This window comes from Lissotriton vulgaris, chromosome 6 (assembly GCF_964263255.1).
Source record: "Lissotriton vulgaris chromosome 6, aLisVul1.2, whole genome shotgun sequence".
Taxonomy (NCBI): domain Eukaryota; kingdom Metazoa; phylum Chordata; class Amphibia; order Caudata; family Salamandridae; genus Lissotriton; species Lissotriton vulgaris.
In genome coordinates this window covers 1,214,556,390-1,214,573,945 of record NC_141694.1, presented here as the reverse complement: position 1 = coordinate 1,214,573,945, position 17,556 = coordinate 1,214,556,390, and the positions used below count along the sequence as shown (strand labels likewise).

Genomic DNA, 17,556 nt, shown 5'->3' with positions numbered 1-17,556 from the left:
TTCTTCTGGGTCATTTCAAGGTGTAATAGCCATTGCTGGTGGTGTCTCCCAGAGTTCACTTTCCAGATTTTTTAATGCCTTTCTAAATGCCATGTTACAAAGAATAAGGTATCATATTACATTTCCTAGCACACAACAGGAGTTGATGAAAACCAAACTAGAGTTCTACAACATGGCTCAATTTCCACATGTATTGGCTGTGTAGATGGCACACATGTTCCCATTTGCCTACCCTCTGAAAATGAGTATATTTTTCGCAACAGAAAATGCTTCCATTCCCTTAACATTCAAGCAATTTGTAATTCCAAAACCATTATCACAGACATAGTTGCAAGTTACCCTGGAAGTGCCCATGACTTCAACATTTTTAGACACAGTGCCATTCATGCTAGACTGCTTGCAGGTCAATTTGGTGATGGATACCTGCTTGGTAAATTTCTTTTTCTTCTAAAAACACTTTCCCTTCATCTTCATACATTTCTTCTGTGCAATTTTCAAATTACATTGTTTTCTATTACAGGAGAAAGTGCCTATGCAGTAAGGTCTTATATCTTAACACCATACCTAAATCAAACTTCCAGGAAAGAGCAGCACTACAACCAGGCTCACATGACAACCAGGAATGTGATAGAGAGGACATTTGGTGTGATGAAATCACACTTTAGAATACTTCATAAAACTGGTGGAGCATTGCAATATCAACCAGACATTTGCTGCAAAATATTAGCAGCATGTCCAATGCTGCACAATCTAGCAACTGAGAGAGGCATATAACTTGATGAAGAAGATGTTTTACCTCAAAATGACAATCAGCCTCCTCAACCACAAGCAAGAGCACATGGACCAGAGGCAGCAGAGGAGAGAAGGAGAAGGGCAGAGATCACACAGCATTACTTCTGAATGAGGTAGGAAACACACTCAGATTTTTTTGGTTTTGTAATCAATGTAAATTTTAATTCAAAGTGAAACAGAAATGCATTTACTTCATGGACTTTGACCGTATCACAAACTTAATACTGTACTTTAAATCAGAAATGTTCAAATGATAATTATTGAACCATTGACAACTTTGACATTATTAATACCAATCAAGAGGCATCATAGACATAATGTCATTTCTTATGGCCACGTACTCCTAATGCCTTCCCTGCATTTTTTCCACTGTGCATGGCCATATTATTTGCATCATTCAGCTTTCTATTACTACGTTGTGTGCCACTCAAGCAATGCTCAAGTGTGCCACTCACAGCACTGCCGGCACCACTCTCCCCCATTGGTAGTTGCTTTTCTGGGGATGCATTAGACTATGAAATTCCTGATGGATCATAGGTAGTCCCCATTCCCTTTTGAATATGTTCAAATGTTTTCATCAAGAGTACCTGGGTTGAAAGGGTCTGTTTGCAGAGGCCACGTGTACAATTGGAAAGGCGAGTCATTTGCCTGTTATGAGCCTGCATGTTGGTCAGTAGTCGTACCTGCCTTTTGCCACTTATATTTTGCTGTTTTTGCATCAATGTGCACATGGTCTCCAAAGAATTGGCAATGCGGTCAAGCTTCAATGAAGATGTTACATGGCCTGTCTTCATTACATTTATCATTTTATTCATACAGGTAGATAAAGAACCCATTGGTTTGCTGATATGTCCCAGTTTTCCTTTAATTATTCTAATGTCTTTGCCTTGCAGGCGCTGTACCTTTAGGATTTTGTCTTCCACAAGATTGCCAGTGATGGGACCCTCTCCAAATTGACCACTTTTTCTCACATTACCTCGGCGCAAAGAAAACTGCTGAAGTCTCCTTCGCCTACTTAGCCTTCTATTTGTGACTGTTGGAGTGCTTTGAGGTTGCCTTTCAGCTACATTGTCATTCTGCTCTGTTTCAGAATCAGTTTGCAGCAGTTGTTGCACTCTCTGTCTTTCCCCTGTTTGTAAATTGGATGCTGATGTGCTAGGGGCATTTCCCAATTGTGTTTCTTGAACTTCTTGGTTGTTGAAATCCCTCAAATCCCGCTCAATTATTTCTTGCAGTGCTTCTATGGTTTAAAAAATGCAAACATGATGTTAGTTAAAGTTTGCACTTTCATTAAAATAATTAATTAAAAGTGAAATTCTACAAAATCACATGATCCCAGTCTCATTCATAATAGTTCTTCATAGTAATAAAGTTTCAATTACAAATTATTGTTTGTGTGCATGATGGACTCTTTAAAACTACAACTCCCATAATGCACTGCTTTCATTTTCCTAACATTAAATAACTGTTGCTGGTAACACACAGATAACATATCATACACAACAGAATTACAATGCTGTTAATCCAACTAATTTCACAACACTCTTGAATTTTCTAGGCTCCATTCAGACAATCAAAAGCATATACAATTCAATTACCTTCAGAAGGAGTTGGAATCTCAGAAGTATCAATGTCTATCACTCCAATTACAGCCTCAGTCAACAGTGTGCCTTCCACCATGTCTTCCAGGGGGGTATTGGGTCTATCCCTGGGTGTTCCACCTCCAGTTTCTTTTGCTGATTTAATCCTGTTTGCTAGCTTCTCTTTTGCACGACTGCGCAGGTCATACCATCTTTTTTGTAAATTGTTTATGTCACGATGTGCCACTCCTACTGCGTTCACCTTTGCTTGTATGGCAATCCATAGGTTTCTTTTAACAGCCTCAGGAACCTTCAGAGACAGCTTACCAAATAGCTGTTCCTGTCTTTCAGTCACCTCCTCAATAAGAATTTCCAACTCTTGATCAGAAAACTTAATTTTCCTTTTCCTGGCTGGCCCCTCGTCAACAGGATTCTCATTTTCCATTTTTCAAAAGATTTGTCAAGCACACACTGCAGCAGCAACCTCCTGGGAAAGCTCACTAAGCAAACTGCCAAACCTCACCTTCAAAGAATGGAGCAGCTGTGCCTAATTGCTGTACTGGCTTTCAGGCAGTTGAATCAATGAGATTCATCATGTAATTCCGCAATTTGTGATATCGCAAAAGGCGAAATCGCAATTAAGAATTCGCAATTTCACTGTGATTCGGCAAAATTTGCGATTTTTACCGAATCGCAATAAAACTGCGAAAAAATTGATGCATTGACATTTGCGATTCCTTATTTGCGATTCCTTATTTTTCGCAAATAAGGAATCGTAAAAAAAAACTTTGATGCATCTACCCATTAGTTCAGGAATCCCTCACTACTGCCTGGGCTTAGGTGGTGGTTTCCCCTTTATAGATCCACTGGGTTTGTATTTAACATTGTAGAAATATATTTGTTGCAGTTATATTTTCTTCCTTGCTTTTGTCTCTTCCACTATCCCTACAAAATTGATGACTAATGTCAAAATATTTTATTTTTTTGCATCTAATGTGTCTTCGTTTATCCACTCTTTGCAACATGTATTTGATATGTTATTTCAGTTATTGCTGTGAATAGTTTCTTCAGTTATTTGCTGTGATTAGTTTGTTACTCTCTCATGAGGATTCCAGTATTAGAGTTTATAGCGGTTGCTCCAAACATTTATTATTACTAGATACAATTTATTGAAATTTACCAAGAGTCTGTGGTTCTTTTTGTCAAATTATTGATTGTTAATGCTGTTAGAATTTCATTACCATCAACTCTTCAGCTAGTTGGCTGGTCGACCAAGTAGATGAAAAGTCGATAACATATGTTAAATATAGATAAAATATAGGATGTTTAAAGAAAGGTTTTAGCAGTAAAGAAGGTTGGAGAAAGATACATAAACATGACCCCAGGGCATCAGGGATTTGGGTGAATGTGCATGGGTCAAAGTATTGTGAAGATGTTGAGTATATATCCCTGAACAATGTATTGGTTTCGCGCTGGATTACAGCTATGTAATGTAATGTGAAAGACAACATTTTATTAACATATGATTGACAATTACAAGACATGTTAATTGAAATGTTAATTGTTTCAAAGAGAGGGGAGAACACAAGGACTTGTGTAGAAAAAATTAAGAATCAAGATGAAAAAACCATTACAGTACAAGTGGTGAATGGCAAGAAGAATGCAAAGTTTGTTAAAAAAAAATCAAGGAGACAAATTTCAGTGTTTCAGAAGTGGAAATCTGGGTCATATAGCTAGTGACGGAAAATGGCTGGAAGTGAAAGCAATTTACAAGTAATGTGAAAAATATGTTTTTTGCCAAAAGTGTCAAAATGTTAGACCTGTCACCCTTAGTGATGTCTTCTCTCAAACAGTTTGCCCTACTCCCCCATTTTTTCTGATCTCGTTTTTGCTAGCCTTATGACCCTGCACACATTACCACTGAGGATGTGCTTCCTCCTTAAAACATTTACTAAAGACAGTGGTCCCTAGACAGTTACTAATTTGAAGAAACCAATAAACATATGCTAAATAGACAGTATGCTCTTTGTCCAGCCGGACAGGATTTAATCGCTAAAGAAGTGTGTAAGAAGGAGATTCATGTACAATTAGAAGTGGAACACAGTCCTGCGTCCAACTTACAAACATGAACCGACAACATAAAGTAGGGGGAAGGTTATTTCAGGCAAGAGAAAGGAGTCTGTATCTTATACAATTAAAAAGACTTGAGTCACATGAAAGTACCATTGTACAGTCCAATCCACAATGTTTAGATACATATGGTACATGCAGTGTCGACGATGTTTCGATCCCTAGGGGAAAATTCATGGGATCATCCTCAGGACATAAGATATTAACATGCCTGCATACAAGCAATTCTAGACATTCAAGGTGTTCATGTCTGGGTACAAATAATTCAAATAGATAAACATATATTCAATATGCAGAAGAAAAATAAGAGAGGAAAAAATAAGGAAATTGAGCATTACTGAAGATTAACGGCAGACCATACAATTGCCTAAAACTGTTATCGGTGAAATGCGAATAAGATGGGAGTACATGGCTGTGTTGGGGGTAAGGAAAGAGAGTGCAAGAGGCTTGCGTTTTAAAACGGTTTAATAGCGTGTGACGATCATTTTGTGAAAAGAGAGGGAAGTTAAGGCAGTGGAGTAAGTCTGTGGGACAAGAAGGCGAGTCAGTTATTTGCGCAAGTTAATACCAGAATTGGCGCTTAGGAGTAACTGGCACATGACGAGGTTGTAGTCCATGAAGGAAGGATAATGATTCAGGCGCCAGCAGTGGGAGTGACCTGTGAACAAGGATACCATATGTGATTGCTGATCCTGGAAGAGTGAGGTAGGACACAAGTGCGGAGGAGTGCTCCTTACCAGAAAAATAGCCTGTTTAGGAGTGGCCGGGAGCCGCGGGATAAACAACATAATCTTTAAAATCAGAAAAGACGGCACATGAGTCAGTAAACCATTTTAAGTCCCTCTGAGATGGTGCTTGGAAATTGCGAGAAAATACGCTCACCGGGAAGTAAGTATTGACAACCGTGGCAGGTAGCAATGACCGTCACGGTGGCAGACCTATAGAGAAAAATTCTCGTGAGCAGAGGGCATTCGCTCTTAAAGGAATGGCTCTAAGGCAGGAATTACTGTTAGGCGTTTACAAGCAAGGAGGCTCTTACCGAGAGAATACTCGAATAAGGTCCAAAAGACGCGGCTCGGGCATTAGAATCAGGGCTCAACGTGTGGTGCTACGAGGTTACGGTGCATTTGAAGGGTGGCAGTCATGTGAGGAGGGTCATGTGGTTAGACTGGGAGTCTGATGCAATAGAAAGGGAACCATGGCGGCCATCTTAGGTGGGTGTAGGGAAAGTGAAGGAAGACATCTGAAATTTGAAAAATGAGGAATAAGGCAGCAATTGGTTATTTGAAACCAGTGAATGGAGGGCAAAAGCGGGGAAGGTACAGTATTTGACGTTGTTAATTCAGCAGGTGACTAGAGGGCAAAGGCATTTAACAAGTACTGTTTTTAACCCTCCAGACAGGGGTCACATGAGGGGGGGTCATGTGATTCAGCCAATTTGGTGGAAAGGGAACCATGGCAGCCATCTTAGGCCGGTGTGGGGAAAGTGAAAAGCCATGGAAATAGGAGAAGTACAGACATATCAAATTAAAACAATAAGGAAGACAGCAGCAATTAATTAATTAAAAACAGTGTTCACAATTGTACTAGTGAATGGAGGGCAAAAGCGGGGAAAGGTACAGTTTTTGTGTTTTAAATTCAACAGGTGACTTGAGGGCAAAAGCATTTAACATGTACAGTTTTGCAGTTTTACAAAAGCGAAGTCCAGTCCTCCAGACGGTTTAGACCGTTACGGATACTATTAGTTTTCAGTATCCATTTTAGTTCTTCCTTATTCAGCAGTTGGTTAATGTCAGCTCCCCTTGGGGGAGGTCTAATTGCAGTAATGATAGTCCATGTAAAATCCAATTCACTGTGTCCAGATGACACAAAAAGATCCACCAGTGGCGTGTTCGGGGTCCTGCTGCGGTGTTGGCCTATTCGGAGTCTGGCTTTCTGTGTGGTCTGGCCAACATAAAAGGTAGCAAAGTATTGCAGCTAAATGAAGGGGGTATAATGCTCTGCAGGCTGCTTCAATGCTATTAGAGCCATGCGATAATAAAGAAAATCACAGTGTATGAATAAGGCTCCTATAAACAGAAATTCTAATGCACTGCAGTGCTACTCACACAAAGGCAACAATCTGTAGGTACCCCTGGGAATCAGTGAGGGTCAAGAAGGGAAATTACAAATCACCCGCAAGAGCCTTAAGAAGCTCATCCAACGAGGGAGGGAATTATGTAAACATAAGAAAGCCCCGCAAGAGACAGTAATTGGCTCGTCTAACTGGGCTTTGAAATCCCTAACATAACAAGCTGCTGTGCCGGAACTCAACAGAGAGTAATGAGGAGACATGGCACAAAAATACCTCTACCGTGACCAGGATATGCATCACACCACAAGAGAATCCTGGGATTAACGTCACCCGACTGGTGCCACGGAATTGTTTACATTTGCTACAGCACAATGTTATGACGTCATCAGCACAACATTTCTGGCATCATGGGAATAGAAAGTTAACATCAACTTACAGAGAAGGCTTGCAATGCAGTGTTCTCCACCGGCCCTGAGGAAGCGACGTGACAGTGACATGACATACTGGTAAAAGGGGCAATGCATCCATACCACCAGACTCACAGGACAGTTGACAGAACATGTGGGACATACGCTGGCCCACACCTTCACAACATGGTTGTTGGAAATCCAAATGTACTGGCATACAAGATTAAGTGGATGAGCCAAACACATCCTGCTGCACACAGCGAGGCTGCAATTCCCCATAGAGCCTGTGGTTGTGATGTCCCACACAATGTCAACCCGTGGTATGCGCAATGTGTCATGGTCAAGGTTTACACACATTGATGCCTTCACCCGAGTCAAAACTCCACTACAGATGACTGTCTAGAAGGGTGACTGTCCTGTCATGGGTGTGGGGCAACATGTAATTTGATCCATGGTGATGAGACATGTATGGATGGTTCTACAACATGCACAGAAACAGTTCCCACACATTCCCACATTCAGGGGTATGAACGAAGGCCACATTCCTGCATTTCGCGACTGACCAAAGGCAGTTTCCGGTAGCAACAAAGATAGCTACAAACACCGGATCTTTTCCAATTTCTTCTACGGGGGTGCTGGTATACGCATGAACAGCGGCTACCTGGTACAATAAATGGAGCGTATCGCCCAGGTCCAGCTGAAGATGGAGCCTCCACGCCGGCATGGCAGAAGCTGTCACCTCACCCCCCACATGCTCTGGGTCCTGGCAGTGGTGTTTCCAGACCTAGATAGGCAGTTAAAGGAGAGACAGCAGCAAGGATGGCTGTTTGTTGTGTTGTGTGTCACCTGCTTCTTGAGGTGCTCTGAATCCTGGCTACACTCCCACAGTTGGGATGTCTGGTCAGACAGGTTATATGTGCAGTGTCTTTTTGATTCCCCATTGTCACCTGGTGCTCATTTTCATCCCTTCCCCTCATCACATGTGTCCCCTGGTCTGGGTGCAATCACAATTGCACATGTTCATCTAGGGAGCCAGAAAATTAGACTGCACATTGATTTCCGCATCATGTGGGAGGGTGGTCTGTGACATGTGTTGGGATGATGCCTGTGCCATGACCTGTAAACTGTGTTTGGGCTTCATATTTGTTTGCACTGATGATGAGTCTCAACATAGGAGTGTGAGGTTTGAAATGCACACCCTTCCAGCATGCATGACCCATGTTGTGTTCTCAGACATGATGTACATCAGTTGGGAGGTATGCATACTGCCATGACAATTACTCATGGTACAGTCAGCTCATTCCAGACCAACGGATCAGTGTGCCGACAACAGTCCCCTGAGGCACCCTGGCCTCCTAATCATGTGTGTCATCCAAAACTGTGCTCATTTTATGTGCATGGGTCTGCCTCTGTGGCATTGGTCCTTGGCATAGTTTGTATTTTTCCTGTGTCTGCTACATGTCCCCACTGGACATGGATACAAGATTTGGCTTGTGCATACTCACACTGGGCAGTGCCTGTGTGCCTATTCACAACAATCTGTTGTTGGTTGTTTGTGACTAATATGTATTCCCAGCCCCACGAGGTGAGCTTGGGTTACTTTTGGAATTGTTGCTGCACAGTTTTTGTTACCCTAATTCAGTGGTCTCGCTTATTGAGCTGTATCAATCACATTAACTGAGGGATGGGGGTGTTGTGCGGGAGAGGTCTACATGGGCCTGCCTGATTTAGCCTTGCCAGGTCAGACCTGTGGGTGAGAATTGTCTGACCAATGTTTCAGCATGCACTGCCCCTGTGATGGTGGCCAGAGATTTCATTTGGGGCTTGGCAGCCTATGTTATTTGGTGCCAGACATGATTCTGCCTCATACATTTTTGCCACATGTATGTAGTTCAGATACAACGCTGTTTTGTGTTAGTGTGCACACTTCTGTGTTGACATTTTGCCTGGGGATAACGGTGTGTCCACAATTCAGCAATGATTTTGTTCATCACAATTGCAGGCCCATTAGCTTAAGCATTCTCCAGAGTTGGGAAATGTGTGCCACTTCACATGACAGCCAGTAGGTCTTATGTGCAAGCAACTGTGTCATCAGGGAATGGATGCCCATGTGAGGACTGACATATTTCAAGTTGTGTCACATAAATGATTGTACCTTGGCACTCACAACACTTGTTAAAAGTTGTTCATGTTTTGAATGTGTTAATATGACGAATTGCTTAAAGGTCACTTATGTGCCTGCATGATAGTTGTCCCACAAGGTAATGCACACAAAATGACATTTCCAATTTTTTGAAAGAAGCAGGCAGCTTTTCAAAGAGGTCAGAGTTAATGATTAATGGTGTGCCTTGATCTCCATATACATGTCCCCACAGTGGTCTTGAGGTCTTGAAACTCCTTTGTTGTGAATTGTACAAACTAATGAGTGTCAAGACATCAAGACCTCAGTTGGATCATGTATATGGACAATCTGCAATGCCATTTGTTCCTAACCGTGTTTTATCTTAAAGGGTGCCAGCTGATTCAAAGAATGTGTAAATCTTTTTTGTGTGCATTTCATTGTGAGACATCTGTCATGCAGGCACATACATGTTGTCTTCACAAGATGGCGAATTACCACATTCAATACATTTTTATTGTGTAAAGTGTGGTGAGTCCCAAGATGGCAACGTTTATTTACATTGATTTTTTTAACTAGGTACTTACAGGGCTCTGAGTTTGGTGTCACCTAGGGGAGTGAGATGGGTTAGTTTGCCCTGAGGGGCACCACTACTGTTTATTTTTTTGTGAACTTGAGGGGGTATCACTTCATTGTATTGATCTGCTCTCCTATAAACAAACAGTAGCTTCTCCATGTAATTCTCATTCAAGTTGTGGTCTGGTGTTTTTTTTGGATCCTTGTGTCCAAGTAGCATTGTGTCTATACCAACTGGGCAGTACAAGTCTCAAATATATGCAGGGCTATCTGGCTGTTACTCATGATGCATGCCATGATTTGCAGTGTGACCTACTGATTTTGTGCTCATGTGTCAGATGTGTACAGGTGACTGATGCATTTCTGTTTCTTCTCCTTGCCCACAGCATCATCAACAGAGACAGGAGGATACAGCTGCACGGACCCAGCCACAGTGCCATCGCTGAGGAGTCGGAGGGAGCCAGTGGCACGGAGGGTGAAGGGAGTCAGCCTGCGGACCTCTTGGAATGCGACACTTCCTACCACATAGATGGGTCCGCTTCTGACTCCCAGGAGGAAGGGGAATACGCCGCAACACCTGGCAGCATCACTGTGTCTGTCCCCGCCTCCTCCAGAACCATCTCCACCCTCCCAGTTGCTCCGGTCCCTTCTATCCGTGCAAGCCCCCCATGTCTCCTTCGGCCCCGGCACCGCAGCCCCTGCCCCTGTCTCCCCTGCTGCCCTCAGTGCGGAGTCTGTGGACCTACTCCACCAGATTCAGATTGGTCAGACATCAATGCTGAATGTCCTCCGTGGCCAGACTCAAATACTGACCCAGTTGTTGTCGTTCATGGAGGGCATGTCAGCTATGATGTCTGACCAACGTCGGATTCTCACGTCTATGGACTCCTCACTGATGGCAACAGTTTCCCTCTTGCAGTGGTTCATCCTCTCCCCCATCCTTCGGACCCATCCACACCCCCCTCTCCCATACCTGTCCAAAGCACACACAGGAAGGCACGATCATGCACACCAACGGCACAAGCAGCACACCCCCACAAAAGTCGAAGCGCACATCTCCTGGCATGCAAACTCAGAGGGCTGCAGGCACACCCACAGGGACTGGGGTCAGACCGCAGACACGCAGCCAAAGTCACAGTCTGCAACCCTCACAGCCCTCCACCTCCACTCCCTTAGTGTCCTCGAGTGCAGGAGTTGGTCTGGACGAACTGACAGCAGTGTGCAGCGCTGAGTATCTTTCCACCTTTGGCACTGCACAAGCCCCTGAAGACGATACGTCCCCCTGCACCCACCACACCTACCCTTCCCACTACTGTCCCTGCAGTGCCTGGTTGTGACCCCGATGATGCCCCCCAAGGTTCAACAGCCCATTAGATCATTCCTGTGCAGGCAAGTTTGGGGTAGACGACCTCCCAACGTCCCCCTACAAGACATTGTTGTGGACTGGCCATTGGCCTTATTTGAGCTGGGACTCATTTTTGCACTTCTTTCATTTAAAGCTGAATAGAGCCTTTTATTTTGTATTCTACACTATTGCATTTGATGTACTTGATGTTGGTGATGAGGGCCCTGGAGTTGGTGTCATGGTAATGTTTTGGGGTTCTGAAAGATGTTTTATGATGATGGTCATGAGGTGGACCATGGTATATGTGTGCCATCACAATGTCTCTGCAATTATTCAATGGTTGTGTGGGTACAGTTTGGCTACAGACAGTGTCCCAAGGAGTGTTCCTTCCTCTGTGACACCTGAGATCTTCACTGCAGACAGTTGCACAATTGCTGTGCTGACATGTGTTCAGATTTCCTTTTTTGGTGACGGTTCCCTTCAGCAATGGCCATGCCTGCTCAGAGATGTCTACTGCTCATTAGTCTGTGCCATCCATGCTACTTACTGTACTTGTGTTTTGAGTATGTACAAATCCCTTCATGGACACATTCACCCTTTTTACCAATGTACATATGTGTTATCACAGCCTACCCCTATGTTGGGAATTGTTCTGCAGGGTATTTGGGCACATGACTCACAATTTTGTGCATTGTATCTAAGGGTTTTCAACCCTATTCCTTCCATGATAGACTACATCTTGGTGGTCTGACCACCACCTGGACATTCAAATCAGCCCTGGGATGTACGTTAGAGTGGGTGTTCCCTTGCGCTTGCTTTCTTTGGTGTGCTGGTACATCACTATACATTATTGTGTCATAATTGTAGGGTGTGTATTTCGCCAGCAAACTCCATGGGTGGGTATGCATGTGGAATTTAACATCACACCCACATGTGGTGTGTCACGCAGTGTGTGAAAGCAATCCATCATCCAGGGAGTGGGACACTGCTGTAAGTGGTGTGTTGCTATTGCACTATCATTATAAGTCATAAGTTAGGGATGTGCACACACTCCCATGTAGTTGTGGTATGCTGATGATGATGTACCCCCTATATCTGAGCACTGCTGGGAGTCATATCCACCCACCCCCATACTGTTGGCCTCTGCTGGGAGTCCCCTGCACCCACCCCTCATATGTCTGGCCACTGCTGGGAGTTCTATGCATCCACCCCTCATATGTATAGCCACTTCTGGGAGTCCTCTGCATCTACCCCTCATATGTCTGGCCTCTGCTGGGAGTCATATCCACCCACCCCCATACTGTTGGCCTCTGCTGGGAGCCCTCTGTACCCACCCCTCACATGTCTGTCCACTGCTGGGAGTCCTCTGCACCCACCCCTCATATGTGTGGGAACTGCTGGGAGTCATATCCACCCACCTCTATACTGTTGGCCTCTGCTGGGAGTCCTCTGAACCCACCCCTCATATGTGTGGACACTGCTAGGAGTCCTCTGCACCCACCCCTATTATGTGTGGACACTGCTGGGAGTCCTCTGCACCCACCCCTCATATGTGTGGACACTGCTGGGAGTCCTCTGCACCCACCCCTCATATGTCTGGCCACTGCTGGGAGTCCTCTGTACCCACCCCTCATATGTCTGGCCTCTGCTGGGAGTCATATCCACCCACCCCTCATATTTCTGGCATCTGCTGGGAGTCATATCCACCCACCCCCATACTGTTGGCCTTTGCTGGGAGTCCTCGGTATCCACCGCTCATACGTCTGTCCACTGCTGGAATTCCACTGCACCCACCCCTCATATGTGTGAACACTGCTGGGAGTCACATCCACCCACCCCCATACTGTTGGCCTCTGCTGGGAGTCCTCTGAACCCACCCCTCATATGTGTGGACACTGCTGGGAGTCCTCTGCACCCACCCCTTATATGTGTGGACACGGCTGAGAGTCATATCCACCCACCCCTCATATATGTGGACACTGCTGGGAGTCCTCTGCACCCACCCCTCATATGTGTGGACACGGCTGGGAGTCATATCCACCCACCCCTTATATGTGTGGACACTGCTGGGAGCCCTCTGCACCCACCCCTCATATGTGTGGACACTACTGGGAGTCATATCCACCCACCCCACATATGTGTGGAGACTGCTGGGAGTCCTCTGCACCCACCCCTCATATGTCTAGCCATTGCTGGGAGTCCTCTGTGCCCACCCCTCATATGTCTGGCCACTACTAGGAGTCCTCTGCACCCATCCCTCATATATCTGGCCACTGCTGTGAGTCCTCTGCACCCACCCCTCATATGTCTGGCCACTGGTGGGAGTCCTCTGCACCCACCCCTCATATGTCTGGCCACTGCTGGGAGTATTCTGCACGCACCGCTCATATGTCTGGCCACTGCTGGGAGTCCTCTGCACCCACCCCTCATATGTCTGGCCACTGCTGGGAGTCCTCTGCACCCACCCCTCATATGTGTGGACACGGCTGGTAGTCATCCACCCACCCCCATTTTATTGGCCTCAGCTGGGAGTCATATCCACCCACCCCTCATATGTCTGGCCTCTGCTGGGAGTCATATCCACCCACCACTCATATGTCTGGCCTCTGCTGGAAATCATATCCACCCACTCCCATACTGTTGGCCTGTGCTGGGAGTCCACTGCACCCGCCCTTCATATGTGTGGACACTGATGGGAGTCATATCCACTCACCCCCATAATGTTGGCCTCTGCTGGGAGTCCTCTGAACCGACCCTTCATATATCTGGCCACTGCTGGGAGTCCTCTGTGCCCACCCCTCATATGTCTGGCCACTGCTGGGAGTCCTCTGCACCCACCCCACATATGTGTGGACACTGCTGGGAGTCCTCTGCACCCACCCCTCATATGTGTGGACACGGCTGGGAGGCATACCCACCCACCCCTCATATGTGTGGACACTGCTGGGAGTAATCTGCACCCACCCCTCATATGTGTGGACACTGCTGGAAGTCATATCCACCCACGCCTCATATGTGTGGACACTACTTGAAGTCCTCTGCACCCACCCCTCAAATGTCTGGTCACTGCTGGGAGTCCTCTGCACCCACCCCTCATATGTCTGGCCACTGCTGGGAGTCCTCTGCACCCACTCCTCATATGTCTGGCGACTGCTGGGAGTCCTCTGCACCCACTCCTCATATGTCTGGCCACTGCTAGGAGTCCTCTGCACCCACCCCTCAAATGTCTGGTCACTGCTGGGAGTCCTCTGCACCCACCCCTCATATGTCTGGCCACTGCTGGGAGTCCTCTGCACCCACCCCTCATATGTCTGGCCACTGCTGGGAGTCTTCTGCACCCACCCCTCATATATGTGGACACGGCTGGGAGTCATCCAAGCACCCTCATACTGTTGGCTTCTGCTGGGAGTCATATCCACCCAACGCTCAGATGTCACGCACCGTACCCCAACATTCCTGGCGTGTGTGCGCATCGTATCACTATTGCAATGGGGCCATACGCGAGCGCGTGAAACGCACCATACCCCAACATTCCTGGTGAGTGTGCGCATCGGATCACTATTGCAATGGTGCCATACGCGAGCGCAAAAATGCACCGTACTCCAACATTCATTGCGTGTGTGCGCATCAAGTGACCCGCACTGTACCCCAACATTCAGGGCGTGTGTGCGCATCGTATCATTATTGCAATGGTGCCATCTGCTTAGGGTTTGGATCGCACTTGATCGTACGTACGGGGACGTTGAAGGTGTACGATTCGTACGGGAAATACGCTCCGTGCAACTATTCGTAGGGGATTTTACCCAATCGGAATCGGCCCCAAAGTGAGCAAATGTGAGTCAAACTTGTCTTCACCAGTTGCTGTACTTAAAGCCAGCCAACTTGCAATTCTAAATATGTGAACTTCACAAAGAATCCTTAAAATACTTCTGCAAATGTGATGCAACCTAGAGATTCTACTACATTCGACTCTCGACCTAGATGACTGATCATTCCTCCTGCAAAATGTAATGACTTTATGAGATTTTAACTTGTTTTGTATTGTTGCTATTTATTTAAAGTATGTATTTGTTTGTTTGTTTATTTGTTTATGTGTTTGTTTGTTTTATTTTAATTTGTTAAAAGAAAAAGATTATGTAGTATAGTAATGTTAATCACACACTTTATGCCTTGGTTACCAAGAATGTTGTTATGTCATGGTTGTTAAGTTATTAGAAAGTTTTCTTATGTCATTGTTATCTGGAGCTTTGACTCTCTTGGGTCCTGTGAGAAACAGTTGCTCTGTGACTTTCTGACCGGCAGACCTGGATACTGTGAGCTCTTTACAATAAATCTTTGATTTTCACTTACATTATGTTGGTGACTTTCTTCATTCTAGATGTACCTATTGTACAAAAGAGGCACTAAAAAATGTTGTACAAAGGTTATGGTAAAAGAAAGCGAACTAGTGTAAAAGGCACCATGTTTATCTGCCTCCAATCTGTTCATCATATTTTCAACCCAATGTAAGGACAACTGTTCGCTGAAAGTTCATTTTAATACAATGCTATAATAAGTCTTCAGATATTTATATGAGCTTCTGCAAGGAAGCTGTAGTTATATTATAGCAGTCTCATTTATACACATCTGTTGAAAATGAGGGATTGTTCACTGATGTGCAAAGCCCAACCAGAGGGGCAGATATGTTCAAATACTCTGAGTGGGAAATTAAGTCATTCACGGTACCTGCTGTAGCCATCAGTGGCCTCAATATTTATTTTCAAGAATGCACAGCAGTCACTTCGACCAAGATGATAAATATGTCAATAAATCATGCATGGGCCGCATAAGCAGCAGACGAGGAATATGGCACACTATAATAATTAAAAGAGTCATGTGTCATTGTGAGATGTATCAGAAGGTAAATCTGTTTGCAGAAGAGAGATACCATTTCTGCGAGTGTCAGTTCATCTGCAATTAAAGTCCTGGAAAACTAATCCATAACTTGATGCCTTCATGTGGGATTCACAACTTTATGAACATTTATCAAATACCATCAGAACTACTCCTACTTAATTAAGTTGGAAGCATTTTAATTTAAATAGTCCATCCTTTTCAAACCATTGTTCGAATGCAACGAAAGTCATGACACTTTGAGGCACATCCATTAATATACATACTTAAAGGAAAAGGTGTTTTCCTTCCTTTAGATTTGAACACAAACTTCACCCCCCAAGGAATACAATGCAACATTGTGGAACCTTTAATGGTTTTAGTCAATAGAGTACCTTTAAAGGGGAAAAACAAATTGACAAGAATGAATAGGCATCGACAATGTTCCAAAACCTATAAAGATTTGCACATTGCAAACATTATCTCATCTACATACGTATCACTTTGGAAAAGAAATTCCAACTGATTAATCTGGGCGCATTAAGTGGAAATAAACTGAACACATATATGAACATTATAGTATAAACCCACTACACCCAGGATACCTGATTAGCAACGCTTTAGAACTAGAGGGAAGCATAGAGGAGAGCCCATTAGTGGCTGGGGGGAAACAATGTAGAAGTAAGATGTTGTTCACATTTGTTTCAAACACTGGGAAAAGGGGATGATACGATGTTCGTCCAGTACAGATTTTTGCATTTGAATACTGAGCAATATATTTATATTCTGAGGATTCACCATTTCATTAAGTTATTGCTTCCATTTTCACACTTCTATATGAAAGTGACCTTTCAATTACTTCTTATACTGTTGTACATGTTACGCTGTGTGGAACTGGTTTCACTATATAACTGTTGAAAAGGTGCGCAGCAAAGATGAGAATCTAGAATGTAACCTGATCAACATTGTGGTATATATGTGAGGAACAACTGAATATTGGTTTAGAAGACATGGACAACTAAAACACTTGCTCAGAAATTTGGGCCAACCTACTTGGTTTATTACTTTAAGCCATACTAAATACGCATGGGACCACTTGTATCAATTTCTACATGATACAAATTCCAATATTGCAGACAATTCCTGGAAATCAACTGCTGAATAATGTTCTGTGGATCCTGCAAATGTTTGCAGATATTTAAACCACAAATGTTAAACTATGCTTTAAAACGTAACCAACAAAAAGTAAAATACCATTGGAGAGGTACTTGATTTCTTTCGAAGACAAGAGCATCAAGCCATAGGTGTACCATACATTCATGTGCTTTTGTTCATCAAAGATACACCTACATTTGCATACAACTCAGATAATTCAGTTCTACTTTTTACTAAATGTTATGTCATTTGCGACACCCCCAAGACCAAAACAAGAAACATTTCGACCAAGTTTTATGGTTTCAATCACATACGTGCGGGAAATACTGCTTAAGAAAATATCAGCAGAGCACATCCAAACATTAATCTAAGAGTTGTTTTGTATTTCTAAGACCAATTCTACAAAAAGGAACAGTAAACAATGTAATGTCCTCTGTAAGACATGCGGTTACTGACAAATCACAAAACAATTATGGCTGGGCAAATAATTCCATTCTGTTTGTGGA

At 44.2% G+C, this 17,556-nt stretch overlaps 1 pseudogene; it reads right to left on the bottom strand.

Annotated features, from left to right (window-relative positions):
* Positions 1-1,112: 1,112 nt before the first annotated feature.
* Positions 1,113-2,817, bottom strand: LOC147708637 (uncharacterized; annotated as a pseudogene).
* Positions 2,818-17,556: the final 14,739 nt, after the last annotated feature.